We start from the raw sequence: 18,610 nt of genomic DNA on the forward strand, positions 1-18,610 counted from the left end.
TACCCACTGTATTTAAAAAAGTAGCGACCATTCTATCGGTCATTACATTTTTGACATATTGTATATTGCAGCATGAGCATTTGACATATAAATTGCAGTTCACATGGGCTGATATTGTACACTTCTGTGATGCACACTTCAAGTGATAATCAGACTAGGCTGTAACAGAAATCTAATACTAATCAGTATGGGTGTTGGGGGAAAAAAAAGTAAACATGCTCTTTGCAGGTAAAGCATTGTATATTGCACATCAAGTTACACATAGAAGGCCAGGCTAACAAATAATAGTACCAAGTGTCCTCGAGACTTTGTGTAAACTAAAAGGTGTTGATGTCTAAATAGATGTTTTACAACCTCACTGTGTTTGTACATCATAACTGTTCTTTGCACTGCCTTATCAAGCATACATGAGTGATTCAATATCTCCTGGGTCTTTTTTGGAATAAGCTTTGTGTTTTAGTGGCACAATCATAACATGCAATAACGGTCTATAAGCTCTCCAGGGCTACCCATACATACTTAGATTTCTCTGGCGGCTGCTTGAATATCAAAACAGCGTCTGCAACCTATTGTTTGCAGTCACTGGTCGGTCACTAATGCTAGGTACACACTAGAAGTTTTTTTCATTCAACCCAGAGGTTACAGTACTAAGTGATGTTAGTGTGGCAATCTCCCCTGCTGTGCTATTGTATTCTGACAGGGTGACTTCCCTGCCCCCCACCAGAACACACCGATCAGCGCTGCCAGCCATTGGCCAGGTAGTGCTGACGGCATCACCCACAGCTGGAATTTCAACAGATTCAGCAAGAATCATCTAAAATTTGAGCATTCTATGGCCAGCTTAATCAGCATCAGACTGCCAGTACTATTTAGACGTGGGCTGTGCAGACCATTTTGTGATGTTACACAAGCCTAAGCAGACTGGCCACTTCAGGGAAAACAGATCTTTCAAAATTTCAGGCTAATTATTAAATAAATTAAGAAAGGGCAAAAGTATCCCAATATGCAATACCTCTTGTACAAACATATTAAAACAACTAAAACAATGGCAACATAGTACGAATCACACTTGCTATATAATACATACTGCAAGGTTTCTATCTGGTGCAGTAAAAATGACATCTGGTGTCTAAAATCACAATGAAGAATATCCTGATTTATAAAATAAAAAAAAACAGGAGAGATTATGCTGTTATCAGATAAAAATCCTGAACATAATGCTTGCTGTCATCCACTCAAGTTCACTGTCTAATCTAGAGAACACTGAAATAAATCCTCACCCGAAATGATCTGAGCCAACTGTTCTACAATGCAGAGTTATAAACATCTAGTGGGAGTAAGGGAACATTCTCTGTTCTGTTTCCTACATACCTACACAGACAGAATAGCATCAGCGCAGAAAATTATCTATTTTTTGTTGTTGTTGTATTGTCCTACCTCTTGAAAGGGTTCAGGAATCTACAAGTCTAGACTGAATCCGGAAACCCACCTGTACTACTGAAAGCAGAATTTCACCCAAAAGGGGAAGTTCTGCTTATCTCCCCCCCCCCCACTTTTTTTGGGGGGGGTAGTGGGTACCTGGTTTTGACAGATGTGCCACCCCCGTACAGCCTACACATAACAGGTCGCAGAAGGCTGCGGGACCATTCACAAACTACAGCGCAATTAGTGCATGCACAGTGGGAAGTTGTCTGTGTACCTGCAAGAAGTCACATCCGGCTTCCCTTAGGCCCCTTTCACAAATGCGGACCGTATGTCTGTATTTCATCCATCCGTTTGTTGATGAAATACGGATATACATGTATTTCTATGGGATAGCGGGTGTCTGCGGATGAACATCCGCAGACACCCTGAAATGAATGAGTTTTTTCTTGAATGGTTTTAGAGTTGAGGCTAATGCCCTGTACACACAGTCTGACTTTGCGACGGAAAATGTGCGACCGGATCGTGTTGTCAGAAAATCCGTTCGTGTGGGCTCCATTGGTCTTTTTCCGTTGGAATTTCCAACACAAAGTTTGAGAGCTGGATCTAAAATTTTCCGACAACAAAATCCGATTGTTTAAATTCCGATCATGTGCAGACAATTCTGATGGACAAAGTGCCACGCATGCTCACAATAAATTACGAGATGAAAGCTCTTGGCTACTGGCCTGTTTATAGTCCCGTCGTATGTGTTGTATGTCACTGCGTTAGGAACGATTGGATTTTCTGACAAGTTTGTGCGACCGTGTGTATGCAAGACAAGTTTGGGCCAAAATCCGTTGGATATTTGACATCAGAAAGTCCGACCGTGTGTACAAGGCATTAGAGCAGAAAAATGCCCAAAAACACCTAGATTGTGAACAGAGCCCAAGTAAACTTGCTGGTACCAGGGACCCGAATACTGGTGAAGAACCAGCCCGGGTGAGAACGGTTCTGAATCCTTGGACAGGTAAGTGACCTTTTATTTCAAGTCTGCAGCTACAGAATTTGTAGCTGCTGACTTTTATTTTTTCATACAGCCTGAAAGTCCTCTTCAAATAATTAATAATATGATATAAATAATAATAGGGGGTGAGTATTTGCTGAAAAATATTTAAATATATATATTTTCATAACACTGTAACTCTTAATAAAGAATCAGAGTGCAATGTTGAAGTGTTACAGGGTAACTTGGTTTACAGTACATTCCCCAAAAAAGGATAAATACCTTTCTTCAGAGTTCAGTGGAGCCCTAGGGTTCCTCTAGAAGTTGCTGGGGGCTAGAGCACAGTGGTAGATTGGTTGTCACTGTAGGCAGGGGATCAATGTACAGTAAAGCGTCACGGCCACACTGACCATCATCCACTGACCACCAAGGTAAGGCGGGCATTCTACATTGACCACCAATATAACAGGCCACTAAAATTTTTATTGCCTGTGCTGCTTTTTTGGCCATTTTTATTATTATTTGTTTTAGTTCTTGAATATTATTTAAAACTTACACTGAAGTACTATGAGCTGTAGGTCTTATAATTTTAGTGTGGGCTCCCTGAGACTGTTTCAGAGTTTCCTCCCTGGTAAAATATTTTTAAAAAAGCTGATCTAGTAATATAGCATCAATCTTTTTTATTATTAACCACTTCAGCTTCAGAAGGTATTAACCACTTCCGGACCAGGCCATTTTTTTGTGATACGGCACTGCGTTGCTTTAACTGACGATTGCGCGGTCGCACGATGCTGTATCCAAATAAAAGTGATCTCATTTTTCCCCCCACAAATAGAGCTTTCTTTTGGTGGTATTTTATAACCTCTGCGGTTTTTAGTTTTTGCGCTATAAACAAAAAACTATTTTGAATAAAATAAACTTTTTTTTTAACTTCTGCTATAAAACATTCCCAATAAAAAAAATGTAAAAAATCTAATTTCTTTATCAATTTAGGCCAATATGTATTTTGCTACATATTTTTGGTAAAAAAGAAATCCAATTGCGCAAAAGTTATCGCGTCTACAAACTATGGTATAGATTTATGGTAAGTTTGGCAGTCAAAAACTTAAAATGAATCAGTGTCTGCCAACCCTCTTCTCCAATCCCTACACTGGCTCCCAACCACCCAGCGAGTTAAATTCAAAATACTAACCACAACATACAAAGCCATTCACAACTCTGCCCCGAGCTACCTCACCAATCTTGTCTCCAAATATCACCCAAATCATCCCCTCCGTTCTTCTCAAGACCTCCTACTCTCAAGCTCTCTTGTCTCCTCCTCCCATGCTCATCTCCAGGATTTCTCCAGAGCCTCTCCAATCCTCTGGAACTCGCTACCTCCACTGGTCCGGCTATCCCCTACTCTTGCTACCTTCAGGCGATCCCTGAAAACTCATCTATTCAGGAAAACCTATCACGTCTCCAACTAATCTCCTACCACTTCCATCAGCTCATTCCCGACTGTTATAAACTTTTGTACCTCCTGCCCCACCCTATTAGATTGTAAGCTCTTCTGTGCACGGCCCTCTTAATTCTCTTGCATTTTATTGTATTGTAACTGTATTGTCTCCTTTCTATATTGTAAAGTGCTGCGTAAATTGCTTGCGCTATATAAATCCTGAATAATAATAATAATAATACATTTTTGTGTGAAGCAAGAGATATCATCCACTTTTTCATTTAGTAGAGCAATATGGGTTAGTTGTGGAACAGGTCATGGAAGTGACCTTGTGTATTATCACAAAAACTTTGTTCCAGTAGCCCCGGATTTTGGAGCATTGCCACCAAATGCGAAGCATGGTTCCAAGAGATTGACAGCCCCAAAAACATGAGGGTGAGGAGGTTGGAAATAGCCCCGCAAGGCGTCCCGGATTTTTTAGTGTGCTGGAAGGCCCCGCTGCAGGCAGCCTGTTAAAGTCTGTGGCTTAACATACACTTTATTCAATAAAGTAAAAGGTAAGCCTTTTGGCTAAAATATACTGTGTGTAATAGAGAAAGTAGAAACATCAGCTTTATTGAAGTACAGCATATTAGAACTTGTGGGTTTGCAAAGTCAGCCTGCTTTATTTAGGTGTTGGACAATTCCACCACCACCAATCTACAAGCAGCAGGAAGACGAACTATAGATAATCAATTGAAAAAATGGACCTTATCAAATACACAAGCTAATCAGCAGTTTCAGACACTTCCATCAATCCAAATACTGCATTAAAAGCATTTACAGTTTACAGTCAATTGACCCATTGCACTGGGGAAATAGATGTCCATTTACAAGCTGTCAAGTAATCACATGTCCTGAGCATACCTAGCTTTTATTGCCGATCACAATCACTCAGAGGTGCAAACACAGCATTACTTGGTTTTACAAGTCATTGGAGTCAGGCACACGTACTAAATAAGAAGCCTACCACATTTATTAAAGTGGACCTTTCAATAATTTAAGAAGTCTGCATGAATAAACTCCTGATATATCACAATATACAACTATATAGATTTTCAGAAAAGATCCACCTTTTCTTGTTAAAAAATTGGTCCTTAGGCGCCAATCCGGTAACTTTGCATAGATGGGATAGTAAGTCTGCTGCAGGTAGGATGAAGGATTTCCTCAGTCTCCTACTCTACAGTAATCAGCCCACAACATTGCTACTGTGTGGCAAGTCATAAAATGCAAGGCTACAGTGGGGGCTGGTCTATGTACACAGACAAGAAGTATGAAATATGAATGGAAAACGGGCAGATTATTTATGTTTCCTTTTTATGATTGGAGCAGCTGGGCAGAAAGGGCAGGCATATTTGGGCTCTCTTGATAAGAGCCTGTGACAGTCCCTTTTTGTATTAACCTTTGTTGCACTAGAGGGGCGGTTGTTGGGTCAGAGAGAGTAAAGATTTCAACTAAAAGAGAAATCAGCAAACAGCATTTATCCTACAGACTGAAAGTTATGTCCCTTGTACTGATTTTAATTTCAGACACACATAAGCTTCAAACAAGATGGTGCTGTCCTTTGATGAGCAAAGCACGTGAAGACATTAAGACATTGTTAGAGGGAATAAAGTGATCTCTGAGGAGCTCGAGAGTAGGTCACTGTATTAAGTATCCAATGTTAGTACAGCGGTCTCCTCGCTGAGCTATTATGTTCTGACAGGGAGATGGCCATACCACCGCAAAAAACACCAGTCAGCACTCGTTGCCACTGGTTAAGAGAGCTGATCTGATGCCGATCGGCAGATGTTTTTGGGCCATGCCCTTTTGATATTCAGCCTGTGTGTACGGAGCTTTACACTTACACATTATTTAGTATGCAGGCAATGGACATGAAAAATCTGAATTATCTGAGGTTAACACATGTACACAGGTTAACCAATTTTTTAAATGGTACTAGTTGACATCTGCGTGACATGTGTTAGCCGAAAAAGTTAAAGTGTATCTATAGCCGGAACATCCAGTGTGAATACCTCCTAAATGATGCACATTTAGGAGATAAAATTATTATTTTTTTTAATTATTGATGTTTATTCAAAGAATTTTTGTACAAGTAGGAGATATTATTTTACCTACAGGGAAGCCTTATTATAGGCTTACCTATAGGTAAAAATCACAAAGCAGCCTTTACTACCGCTTTAGCTTTTCAATACTTCAAAAACACACCAAAACATGTCATAAACACATCATACTATAGGAGCATTGATGAACATTGCTTCATTCTTCATGATCAACACACGTGCAAATGAGCCCTACATGCTGCTTAAACACAGGATATTGACGCACATGTGACCAAGCTGTTACAGAACTGTCTGCATAAACCTTTCCTTATTCCTGAGAACAGCCATCTATGATTGAGTGCCCTCCCTGAAATAAAACAGTTACCCCACCTTGTTGTGTCATCTCTCTGTGGGTAAACTTAGAACTTTAGGAAAAGATTAAGGCCTCATGCCCACAGGGGCGTTAAAAAAAATTAGCTGCAAAGCCACTAACAACGCCAGGAAGAAACGGTTGTAAAAACGTGCTTTTCGTAGCTTTTTGCATTGGCATTAATGTGCTTTTTTTTTTTTTTAACAAACAGGTTGGTCTTTATTGAGAAGACATAACAAAATAATTGACAGTCAAGCATTATACTCTGGAGTACAGCAAAACAACAAGAATAGCAAACTAGTATTCATTGCATTCGGTTGTACAATCAGCATTACAGGTATGTCCAAAATGATTGGCCGAAACAGAACTACCTATCGGGGGGGGGGGGGGGGGGCACAGCTGCCCGCGTCACTGCTGAGAATATAACCGCATTCCCTATGCACTTAAAGGATTAAAATTGTTCTAACCAGGGTGTCCAGATCCGATTGAATTTCTGTGAGCATCCTCTATTTATCTTAAAAATAAGATAATATACTCCCCCATCTTCCACAGCGCAAGGGACGACACCATCCTCCTGCTGTCAGGACCCCAGGGAATGCTGAGTTGCCCAAATCCCCCAAGAAAACATGAGCAGAATGCAGGACTGTCTACATGCAAAATTTGAATAACTCAAAATTTTCCAAGTTTTAGTTGGAAGCAGTATAACGTCGCACTCACCAAAGCGTAGCAAGAGGAAGTCAGAGGTAGGTACAGTGCCTTGAAAAAGTATTCATACCCCTTGAAATTTTCCACATTTTGTTATGTTACAACCAAAAACTTACATTTATTTCATTGTGATTTTATGTGATAGACCAGCACAAAGTGGCACATAATTGTGAAGTGGAAGGAAATTGATAAATAGTTTTCAAAATATTTTACAAATAAATATCTGAAAAGTGTGGCGTGTATTTGTATTCAGCCCCCATAAGTCAATACTTTGTAGAACCACCTGCCTCTGCAATTACAGCTGCAAGTCTTTTTTGGATATGTTTCTACCAGCTTTGCACATCTAGAGAGTGACATTTTTGCCCATTCTTCTTTGTAACATAGCTCAATCTCTGTCAGATTGAATGGAGTTCACCTGTGAACAGCAATTTTCAAGTCTTGCCACAGATTCTCAATAATATTGAGACCCCTTTCACACTGAGCCACCACCGGCATCAGCGGTAAAGGGGCACTATTTTTAGCGCTGCTTTACTGTCATTTTAGCTGCACTATTTTAACCCCCCCCCCCCCGCTACGGCCGAAAAGAGGTTAAATGCGCCTGCAATGCTGCTTCACCGCTCCAAAAAAGCTGCTGGCAGGACTTTTTCTGATGCCCTGCCAGCGCACCGCTCCCACGGGCTTTCACACTGGAGTGAATAGAGCAGCTGTTTTAGGGCACTTTGCAGGCATTATTTTTAACGCTATAGCGCCTGCCAAATGCTCCAGTGAGAATGGGGTCTTATAAAACGCCCCAGTGTGAAAGGGATCTCAGTGTGAAAGCACTCGGGCTTTCACATTGGGATTGCAGATGAGGCTTCTTTCAAGCGCTTTACAGGTGCTTTTTTTAACTGTAAAGCGCCTGAAAAACGTCCCAGTGTGAAAGGGGTCTAAGATTCTGTAAAAAAAAAAAAAAAAAAACCTCTGCGGGCTTCACAGAACAGTTGTATTTATACTGAGATTAAATTGCACACAGGTGGACTCTATTTACTAATTAGGTGACTTCTGAAGGCAATTGGTTCCACTAGATTTTAGTTAGGGGTATCAGAGTAAAGGGGGCTGAATACAAATGCACCCCACACTTTTCAGATATTTATTTGTAAAAAATGTTGTTTATCGTTTTCTTATCCTATCACATAAAGATCCCAATAAAATACATATATGTTTTTGGTTTTAACATGACAAAATATGTTATATATTAATATACTTTAATATAATATACTTTTTCAAGGCACTGTAAGCATATTATCTAACTATCCCCCCCCACAGGTACTTTTTTGCAGTGGTTTAGGGAAGGGGGGTTGGCACTGAGGTGGAAGGTCTAAAGCCTTGTATACACGATCGGATTTTTGTAAAGTGCACAGCCCATTTGCCTTTAGTAAATGAACCCCTATGTCTCATCTTGCGCTAGGACTGCACAGGTAAGGTTGCCTAATGCAGTTAGCCCTTAGAGTAGTCACCAGAGCATGACATTAAAGCTGCTGACTTTTAAAATAATGACACTTACCCGCCCACGATGTCGGCACCCGAAGCCGATCTCTCGATCGTCTCTCGGGTGCTGCCGCCGCCATCTTGGGTAAGGGAATCAGGAAATGGAGCCTTGCGGCTTCATTTCCCGGTTCCCTACTGCGCATGCGCGAGTCGCGCTGCGCAATAAGGATGGTCCCCGCTGTCTCTGGGATCCGTGTGTTTCCCAGCAGGCAGCGGGGGACCTTCGGAAAGGGGTGTAGATTCTGCGGAAAGGGGCGTACCTTCAGCAGAATCTACGCCGGAAGTGGGTGCAGATACCTGTACTGTACAGGTACCTGCACCCCCCTCCCCCCTGAAAGGGGCCAATTTTGGCGCCGGAGGGGGGGAGGGTTCCAATGAGTGGAAGCTCAACTTTAGGGTGGACCTCCGCTTTAAGGAAAATCCACTAATAGGATCTCCAGTATGGGAATTGCTCAGATTTTTGAGAGATATGCTCTTATTTCCTGTTGCAGTAAGGGATGTGATTGAGAATCTCCCCATCTAAAAACAAAAACGTTTTTGCTTTGCCTTTAATACACTTTATAATTGCATTTGTACATTTTAAATAGAATTGTGATCTTACTGCACATTTTATGCAGGAAAAATGGCATTTCTCCTATTTTCATGGGCAGTACTGGTGCAACGTGTTCTGTGTTTCCAGTCACAACCAACCAGATTCCAATTGTCCTTTTCTAAAGCAGGTTTGAACATGAAGGAAGAATCTGGTTGACTCAAACCTGTACTGGGAAGTGACAATAAACCTGACTGGTTGCTCCTTGCCACATAGCACTTCCTTCAGATCCTTTGATTAATGAGACCCCATATGATCCTCATGACAACAAGGAAAGACATTCCAGGATGTCTCGGAATATAAAGGAAAATCCATATATGGCTATTACAGAGACAAGCTTGCAGAGGAGATTCAACAAATGCATTATACACCAGTGAAGGAATTCAGGATTCACAGTCATATGGAGGCTTACTTAAGCGTTTCAATTTGTCACATCAGATCTGTCACTGTGAAGCTTGCTATATGCTTTATAGCAGTTTAAACAACTGCTGAATAAGGAGCCTTTCCGTTGAATGTTTTATCATTTAAATACCGGAGCACAAAAGGGTGAACATAAAACAGGTCACACAGCAATAGCAGATCATCACACACAATGCACAATTAAACCTCCTACGGCTCCCTTCAAGATGATGAGGATTAGTCACTAGGAAAACTTTGTATAGAGTTTTGTCTTCTGTTTTACAGTCTACTGGATATTGGAAAGTAATAAAAAAGAAATACTGACAGTTTTGCAGCACAAACTATGGGATAACATGTATGTAAACGTACAATGAGGTAGCTATATTAATAATGAATGAATTAATAACTAATGTAATTTTAATCCCTTAACCATTTCCCGCCCGACCTATAGCAGAATGATGGCCTCCAACAGAGGCTCTTTGCCACGTGGTCACAGTGTAAATAGGAAGAGCCTGTGATCGTCTTTTCCTCACTCGTGTCTGACAGGCGCGAGTAGAGGAGAGCCGATCAGCGGCTCTCGTGATGGGGGGGGGGGTCTGCACTGATTGTTTATCAGTGCAGCCCCCCCACGGATACCCACCCAGGACCACTATCAAGCCGCCCAGGACCACCATGGAAGGGGGCAACATGTGGATGGCCAGGTATGTACACCATGGCCATCCACATATGAAACAAAAATGCACAATACATGCCAATCAGTGCCTACAAATGGGCACTGACTGCCAACATTATGGTCCAGCTAAAAAAAGTGATGGCCAGCAATGCCACACTTCAGTGTCATCAGTGCCACCCATCAGTGTCATCAGTGCCACCCATCAGTGTCATCAGTGCCACCTCTCAGTGACCATCAGTGCCCAACTGTGCCATCTATCAGTGCCACCCATAAGTACCCATCAGTGCTGCCTATGAGTGCCCATCAGTGCCGCCTATGAGTGCCCATCAGTGTCCTTCAGTGCCGCCTATCAGTGCTCATCAGTGCCACCTCATCAGTGCCGCCTTATCAGTGCAGCCATATCAGTGCCTGTCATTGAAGAAGAAAACGTGCTTATTTACAAAAAATTAACAGAAACAAAGAAAAAACATTTTTTTTTGGGGGGGATATTATAGCAAAAAGTAAAAAATATGTTTTTTTCAAAATTGTCACTCTTTTTTTAGTTGTTGCGCAAAAAGTCGCAGAGGTGATCAAATACCACCAAAAGAAGGCTCTATACATGACCATGTGATTGTCATTCAAATTGTGACAGCGCTGAAAGCTGAAAATTGGCTTTGGCAGGAAGGTGCGTAAGTGCCTGGTATTGAAGTGGTTAAAGTGTGTGTAAATCCCACTAATGAACTTCCACTTTCTCCTTTGAGGTCTGTTAAATATACCAATGTATGAATTTTCTAAAATCTGTTTCATAAGTGCAAAAGAACAAAAAATTACAGAAATCCAGTGCTCTCCTCTGGGCTTTGCACTTTACTTCTTTAGCATCCCTGCCCTGTCTATCTTGGTGAACTGCACACCACCTCCCCTTTTGTTGTAGAGATGAAGAGAGGGAGAGGATTTCTGTAGTCTGAACACACTTCCTGTCCTAGGTTCACATGATGCTTCTCCAAAAGATAGTGTGTATTGTCATTCAAGGCCAGGAAGCCTTGAAAACAAAAAAAAATATTTTTTTCTGGGGTTTAATTGCAAAAAAATAAAAACATACTCACCTAGGGGGTCATCAAATCAATGCTGCATCTGTCCCCTGCCGGCTGTGCAATGAGAACTGAGTAATCAAACACACTCAGTTATCCCCTTCACACTGAGCAGAGAGCCATGACTGTCAGTCACTGGCTCTCTGCTCTGCCCCTCCAGCGCTCACCGGGCTGTGGAGGGGGTAGGAGGGGCTGGCTCAGGCAGTCGGCATTTCGCTGATAGGCTGAGCCAGGTGCCGGTCCAGGCTTCTGGGTGGATCCCAACCATATGGTCAAGATCTTTTCAGAGCCTGGACCAGCTCTGTGATATCAGTCAATAATGGGCTTCAGCCCACTGACAGCTGAAAACGGGTCACAGAAGTGCAGAATGAAGCACACTCCTATGATTCATAGGTGTAGTATAGCCAAAAACTTTGGCTGTACTTCTACTTTAATAACTGTAAAGCTTAAAGCGGAGTTTCAGGTAAAAATACAACTTGTTCTTGTACAATAGACTGCCCCCCCCCCCCTAGTTTTTGTATATTTTTGGTATTTTTTAGAATCGACTTCCATTCTACCTCGCCGCAGCGAGGCACGTCATTTCCACATCTGCAGCAGTCCCAGGAGTCATTTGGCACCCCCCGCTGCAAGCATCGGGTTATTTCCTTCATTGGTCAAACTGTAAAGCCCCGTACACACGATTGGAAATCCCGCCAGCAAAAGTCTGATGAGAGCTTTTGGTCAGAAATTCAGACCTTGTGTATACTCCATCAGACTTTTGCTGGCGGAATTTCCACCAGAAAATGATTGAGAGCATGTTCTCTATTTTTAAGATGGAAAAAGTTCCGATTGGAAATTCCAATCTTCTGTAGCAATTCCGACGCGCAAAATTCCTACGCACGCTCGGAAGCATTGAACTTAATTTTCTCGGCTTGTTGTAGTGTTGTACGTCCCTGCATTCTTAACGGTCGAAAGTTCAGAGAACGTGTGTAACCGTGTGTATGCAAGCCAAGCTTGAGTGGAATTCTGTTGGAAAACCAGTCCAAGATTTTTCCTCAGATCGTGTGTAGATCGAGGCATTAGGGGCCCATTTAGACAGGCAGTTGTCTCTTGCCTATTCTTGCCGGTGGAGAAACTACTACTCTGTGTGAACAGTCACAGCCAGCAGTGGCACAGCCAGATCTCTACTCTGTGCAAATCAATGGGTAGCACTGCAATGTTTGTATAAAACGCACCTCTTAGTGGTTACAGGTGTTTGGCAGATTCAATTCACCCTGGATGCAGATGGTTTGTGTCCAGGGTCTGCAGCTGTGCCTCTATCACAAAACTGGCTGCTCAGAATTACAAATCCTTTGGCAAATTTACCAGTCTTCACATATACAGTAACTATATTTAGCTGCTTTCTAGCGTTCAGCTTTAAATAAAGGCAAAAATCAAAGATCGCTCCACAATGTGAGCAGTTCACGTATTCACACGACACTGACAAGTAAGCAGTGAGATAGAAGTCACAGGTTCCGATTATCATACACACACTAAATCCAGCCATGGTAACAAACCTATTTTTAGAGCTGGCTTCAAGTTCTTGCATAGTATGCATATCCACATAGACATAGTACTTTACTGCTCTGTCACCTGGCAGCTCTGTAATCTCATATTATTATTATTAGCTACTTGTCAGAGGATCCTGGAGTCCATCTAACTTACCAGAATCTGTAAACCCCAATAAATGAAGCTGAGCTGCTCACAAGTATCAGTAGCATTGTCTCCTGATCAATCTGGGCACGGTCCGAAGGTCCAAGGGGGAACGCAAGTGATGATTTTAGGGTATATCTTCCTTTCCACAGTTTCACATACATAGGTGTGAGCATGAGGGTATGACCATGTCAAATCCTCTATAGAAACCAATGGTAAATCACTGATAAAATCAACGATTAAAGTATATGTAAACTCAATCACTAAAATCATAAAAGCTTTAGTTTATGTCATTTCAAAAACCTATTCCATTATATTTAAATCTGCAGCTTTCTTAAAACTCATAAGCTCCTTGGTTAAAGTGGGACTAAACTCCCGTCTCTGACTTTTACCTATAGATAAACCTATAATAAGGCTTAGCTATAGGTAATGTAAATATTTCCTAAACATGCACCATTTAGGAGACATTTACTATACACACAGCCAGTGACATCACCGGTGCACTGCCTTTGAAGGAACAGCCACCCGGGCCATTACTTCAGAGCCCTGTGCCATAAACAGTGGCTCCCACGTGCATGAGAGGGATGTTATCGCAGCTCCGGTCAGTCATAGAGCCGCAAACCCAGAAGGAAGACCGGGTGAAGATGGGGGTGTCTGCAGGGGTGACAGCGCGGCGTGGGAAGGCTTCGTTTTTAGGGAAGTTTAACATAAAGTGCTAGTATGCAATGCATACTAGAGCATTTTGACATTACCTTGCAGTTCAGGGAAAAAAAAACACCCAGTGGTTTACTACGGCTTTAAGCACATACTTTTGGTGATAGCACTCTGTTTCTGGCTCTCAATTGTGCTCTTGTGTTGTCACCCTCAGGAAACCCAAACTAAGAAATGCCATGCGGCCATTGCTGGAGTGCATGTAAGTAGACAAGAAGTGACAGCAAAGATGCTGCAGTAGAACGGCAGCACTGATATGCAACAAAAGGATGAAATAAACAAACATTATTTTATTAAAAGAGGTCAGTTGTTTATCATACATAGTGTGACATTTATTAAGGCAGTTGTGTATCAATGAATGTGTGATTGAATCTTTGGCAATGTTTTCTGACCAAAGTGACAGTTTTAGTTTTTCTTGTAAGTGCAGCCAAATAGTGACTACACCTTCTTTTTATTAGTTGTGCTGCAACTGTGGGCATTTATTAGTGAAATGTGACCTGAGAACTATCACAGAAATTAGAAGCTCTGAGGAGCAATTTTTAAACACATGCAGATTTGCAGATATTGTTTTTTCATAGCAGCTAGTACAAATTACACACATAAAATAAATCTGTTCCTAATTTGCATTATAAATAAAAAGCTAGAGATAAGCAACTTAAACAACTGTAAAATTATAGGACAGTTTTAATAATGTTCCAAAATCCAGTTCCAAATTAATAGTTTTTTAGCAAATGAAAGGCCAAAAACAACTCCCCACTAACTGTTCCACCTACCCATGCTGTCAGTCAAATCTTGTGAGGAGGCAGCTGAGGGCATACGCTGAACTGGGCTTTGTGCGTCTATGGATATACCGTCCAGATTGGGAGCACACAGCTTGCTATGGGGGAACATGCAGGAAAGTGGGAGCAAAGCGTGCCACCGTGGACTCCAGAATAGGTAAGGGACCACTCTGTGCAATACCACTGCATAGAGCAGGTAAGTATAACACCTTTTTTATGTTTGTTTAAAAAAAATGAGGCTTTACAACCACTTTAATATCTACTTTACCCATCTTGACAGCATCTTTGACAGCAACTGTCAAAAGGACAACTTAAAGTGTTACTAAACCCAGTACCCTGCATTCACTATATCTGGTCTCCCACAGTACACAGAACATGGAAATGCAATCGTTTTAGTAAATATAAACTGCTAAATACCTTTTCCCATCAGGAGTATATAGCAGTCTTGTGACTTCTATCAATATCCAGCCAAGCTCTGGTTAGAGACTGCAGGACCCCTGACCCTCTGTCTGGACAGTGCTGATTGGCTCTTTAATCGTGACAGTTTTGGAAAATGTTTGCACAATTTATAAATACCTTTCTTGGCACTTTGTGGCATCTATCTCAACTCCCCAATGCCTAGCTAATGCAATTAATATAGCTATCTTTAGGCTCCATGTACACTAGCAGCTTCTAAACTGCCAAAGCTCCTAAACTCAACTCCATAAAAGTCTATGCATCTATGTACACATAGGCTTTTAGGATTGTTTAGGAGCTGCTGGAGTTAGGGGAGGTTCAACTTCTCCTAACCTCTCTCTCCTGAACGCGGAAGAATCACGTTCAGGATAGGAGCGGTTTAAACCCTCGGGTGGAAAATGCTTAAAATCGTGGTGCGATTTTGTCAGGTTTTGCGTTTTCCCATGGACGGCGGTCAAATTAGTTCAAGTGTACATAAAACCTTAGAACTTAGGGGTCTTTGAAAGTTAACCTTACTTTGTCTATTATGGGTCACTGCACTTTTGCTCTTTGTACTGCTGAAAAGACTAAGCCCATTTATAAGAGCAATATGCAAGTATTATAATCCATAGCAGCCAATTATCGTTCAGCGTTCACACTGCTGTACACCAATAAGAGGGTAAATTGTTACACCTTGCATAACATCTTTGCTCTGTACTGAATGTCATATGCCAATTACATAATCTAAAAAGCCAAAGAGCAATGTGAAATAACATAAAATGAATTTAACTGCTGTGAGATGAAATCTAATTACTGTAGGTTACAAACATCACAGCTGGTATTAAATATAGGTTTGTTATTTGTAAGCGAACTAACTTTCAGCTTTTATGGGGTACCCATTGACTAGAACAGTGGTCTCCAATCTGTCTGCCTTTATCTGGCCCTCGGGGCACCATTCCATCCACTGACACCAATGATGGGGCACTATTGCTCCCACTGACGCCAATGATGGGGCACTATTGCTCCCACTGACGCCAATGATGGGGCACTATTACTCCTGAAGATTTTTGTAGTCAGTGATAAAATAGTCACAGAGGTAGTTATTTTTATTCACATGTTAATACCTTGTAAGAATTTTCGTGTGTGATTCTTCACTTTATTTAGGTGGTACGTTTTAAAAGCATAGTCACCTCCAAGCCTTCTATCGTGCATAGCTTGTAACAACTGAATACATGAATCAAAAAGTAATAATTTTTATGTGAGCTCCGAGCGCAGTCTAAATCCAACCAACATAAACCAGGACCTGCACTGGAGTTGCACAATACCCTAAAAGGCCTTACTGTACTCTTTTTTAAATAGTAGAATAGATCATGCATTCCAACCATTTGTAGAAATACTACAGGAAACTAGTTAACAAAGTAGAACTATACCCATTATTACACTACAGCCTTAGCTTGCTCTCTTTCAGCCGCTAGCTTGTGGTTCATCAAATACTTTGACCTAACAAACATGGGGCTTGCTGAGATCTGTACTCATCACTTTGAATTCTGTAAAATACAACTTATTTAAAAAACTCCCTTTCCATCATATCTAATGGCAGGGCCATGTAGATCTTTAAATTGTATCTCTATACAGGAACATTTAAAGTTGTACTGTGGATAAAAAGGAGGCAGACATGTTTTTGGACAGATTTTTGACGTTGAGTGCCCCAAAATGGGGACATTGAACATGTACACTTTAACCACTTCAGCCCTGGAAAATTTTATCCCGTTCCTGACCAGAGCACTTTTTGCGAATCGGCACTGTGTCATTTTAACTGACAATTGCGTGGTCGTGCGACGTTGCACCCAAACAAAATCGACGTTCATTTTTTCCAAAAATAGAGCTTTCTTTTGGTGGTATTTGATCACAAAAAAGAGCATACATTTTGAAAAAAAACACAATATTTTTTACTTTTTGCTATAATAAATATCCCCCCAAATTTTTTTTTCTCAGTTTAGTCACAATAAGCGTATATTGGTTGGTTTGCGGCAAAGTTATAGCATCTACAAAACGGGATAGTTTTATGGCATTTTTATTAATTTCTTTTTTTACTAGTAATGGCAGCGATCTGCGATTTTTATCGGCACTGCGACATTATGGTAGACATTTTTGAGACCACTGGCATTAATAAAGCGATCAGTGCTATAAAGATGTATTGATTGCTGTAAAAATTTCACTAGCAGGGAAGGGGTTAACACTAGGGGCGATCAAGGGGTTAACTGTGTTCCCTAGTATGTGTTCTAACTGAAGGGGGGAGGGGACTGTGTAGGGGAGACGACAGATCGCTGTTCATAATCTGTATGAACAGACAATCAGTCACCACTCCCCTCATAGAACTCGGAAACTGTGTGTATACACACAGAGATCCCAGTTCCCTGCGTGCTCCGAGGGATCACGGGAGCCCGGCGGTGATTGCGACCCCCAGGTACTCGCATCGGCTCTGTAAATTTATGTTTACCGAGAACAGGTTCACTTTAAATATAAGCTAATAAAAACTGGTTTTAGTATGTGAAGCTGCAAGGGTTAATGTACAAAATTAGCTGATCTCCTAAACCAAACGCCCAACGATAATCCATGATCTGTACTAGACCTGCTTTTAGATTATACAGGATCCATACTTGTCAATGCCATCCTCACTATCGCATCATCATGAATGATGGCAAGGACAGGATTCAAAGCAGAAGTTTTCACAGAAAAAAAGTCTCTGTTATTATAGTTTATGCTTAATAAGCCTCTTTAATGATTTCAGCCTCAGCCTCTAATTTTTTTCTTAATATACCTCCGCTTACTGGGAGGCAATGGGGTTGATTTACTAAAACTGGAGCAGGCGCAGTTCTGCATAGAAACCAATCAGCTTCCAGATTTTACTGCCAAAGTCTAATTGAACAAGCTGAATTTAGAATCTGATTGGCTACCATGCAGAACTGCACCAGATTTGGCACTCTCCAGTTTTAGTAAATCAACCTCAATGTCTGCACAATTCAGACAGTCACCCAGCCACCGGATACAGCATTGTCCTGCTGACATCATTCTGTCAACAGACACTTCTTGGTCCCATGTCGCCATCTTACTTCTGATGTCGTTGAGAGGCCTGTCGACAGGCATCGTGATGATGCTCTGCTAGGCCTGCTCCCCTCCTACTTGCTGAATGAAAGACTAAAGGCCACCTAGGATATGTGATGTGCATATCTCAGGTGGCCCAGTGAACACTACACACACTGTCTGCCTAGGTGAATGACATGTATGGTGGGGCGGGCGGCATGATTTGTTAAAAAAATTAAATAAATCACTGCCCTACTGCTATAAAGTAGAGGTCGAGAGGAGGGAAGTAAACAATACAGAGGGTGTAGATCCTCTTTAAGGCCTAGATTTAGTCAAAATAAATAAATAAAAATCAATGCAATGTGTTCCTTCTGATGCTGGCTCCTTGCTTTAGCTGAAATCTTTCTCCTCTGACGTCCCCCCTACCCCCATCTGAGGACCTGCGATAGGCACTCATCAAGGGTGCCAACTATGCCCACCCTTTCCTTTCCCTTTCTCCATTCATAGGGGGCATAGTCTGGCACTTTTTAAGTGCCTGTTACAGCTCTTTTAGCACTATTAACTACGTTGTCTTACTTATCTCAGCCTTTTGGCTGGATCCAGGTACACTTGCGCCTGCACCTGATTTTTATGCAAAAGTTCAGTTTACTGAGAACAGTTTCACTTTGCAGCCT

The 18,610-nt window shown here is 41.5% G+C and overlaps 1 protein-coding gene across 1 annotated transcript in view; it reads right to left on the reverse strand.

Annotated features, from left to right (window-relative positions):
* Positions 1–18,610, reverse strand: part of JPH1 (junctophilin 1) — a 161,874-nt gene that overhangs the window by 92,019 nt on the left and 51,245 nt on the right. The window lies entirely within an intron of this gene.

The sequence above is a fragment of the Lithobates pipiens genome, unplaced genomic scaffold (genome assembly GCF_037356315.1).
Source record: "Lithobates pipiens isolate NorthernLeopardFrog02 unplaced genomic scaffold, aLitPip1_a1.2 Scaffold_19, whole genome shotgun sequence".
In the NCBI taxonomy this organism is placed as follows: domain Eukaryota; kingdom Metazoa; phylum Chordata; class Amphibia; order Anura; family Ranidae; genus Lithobates; species Lithobates pipiens.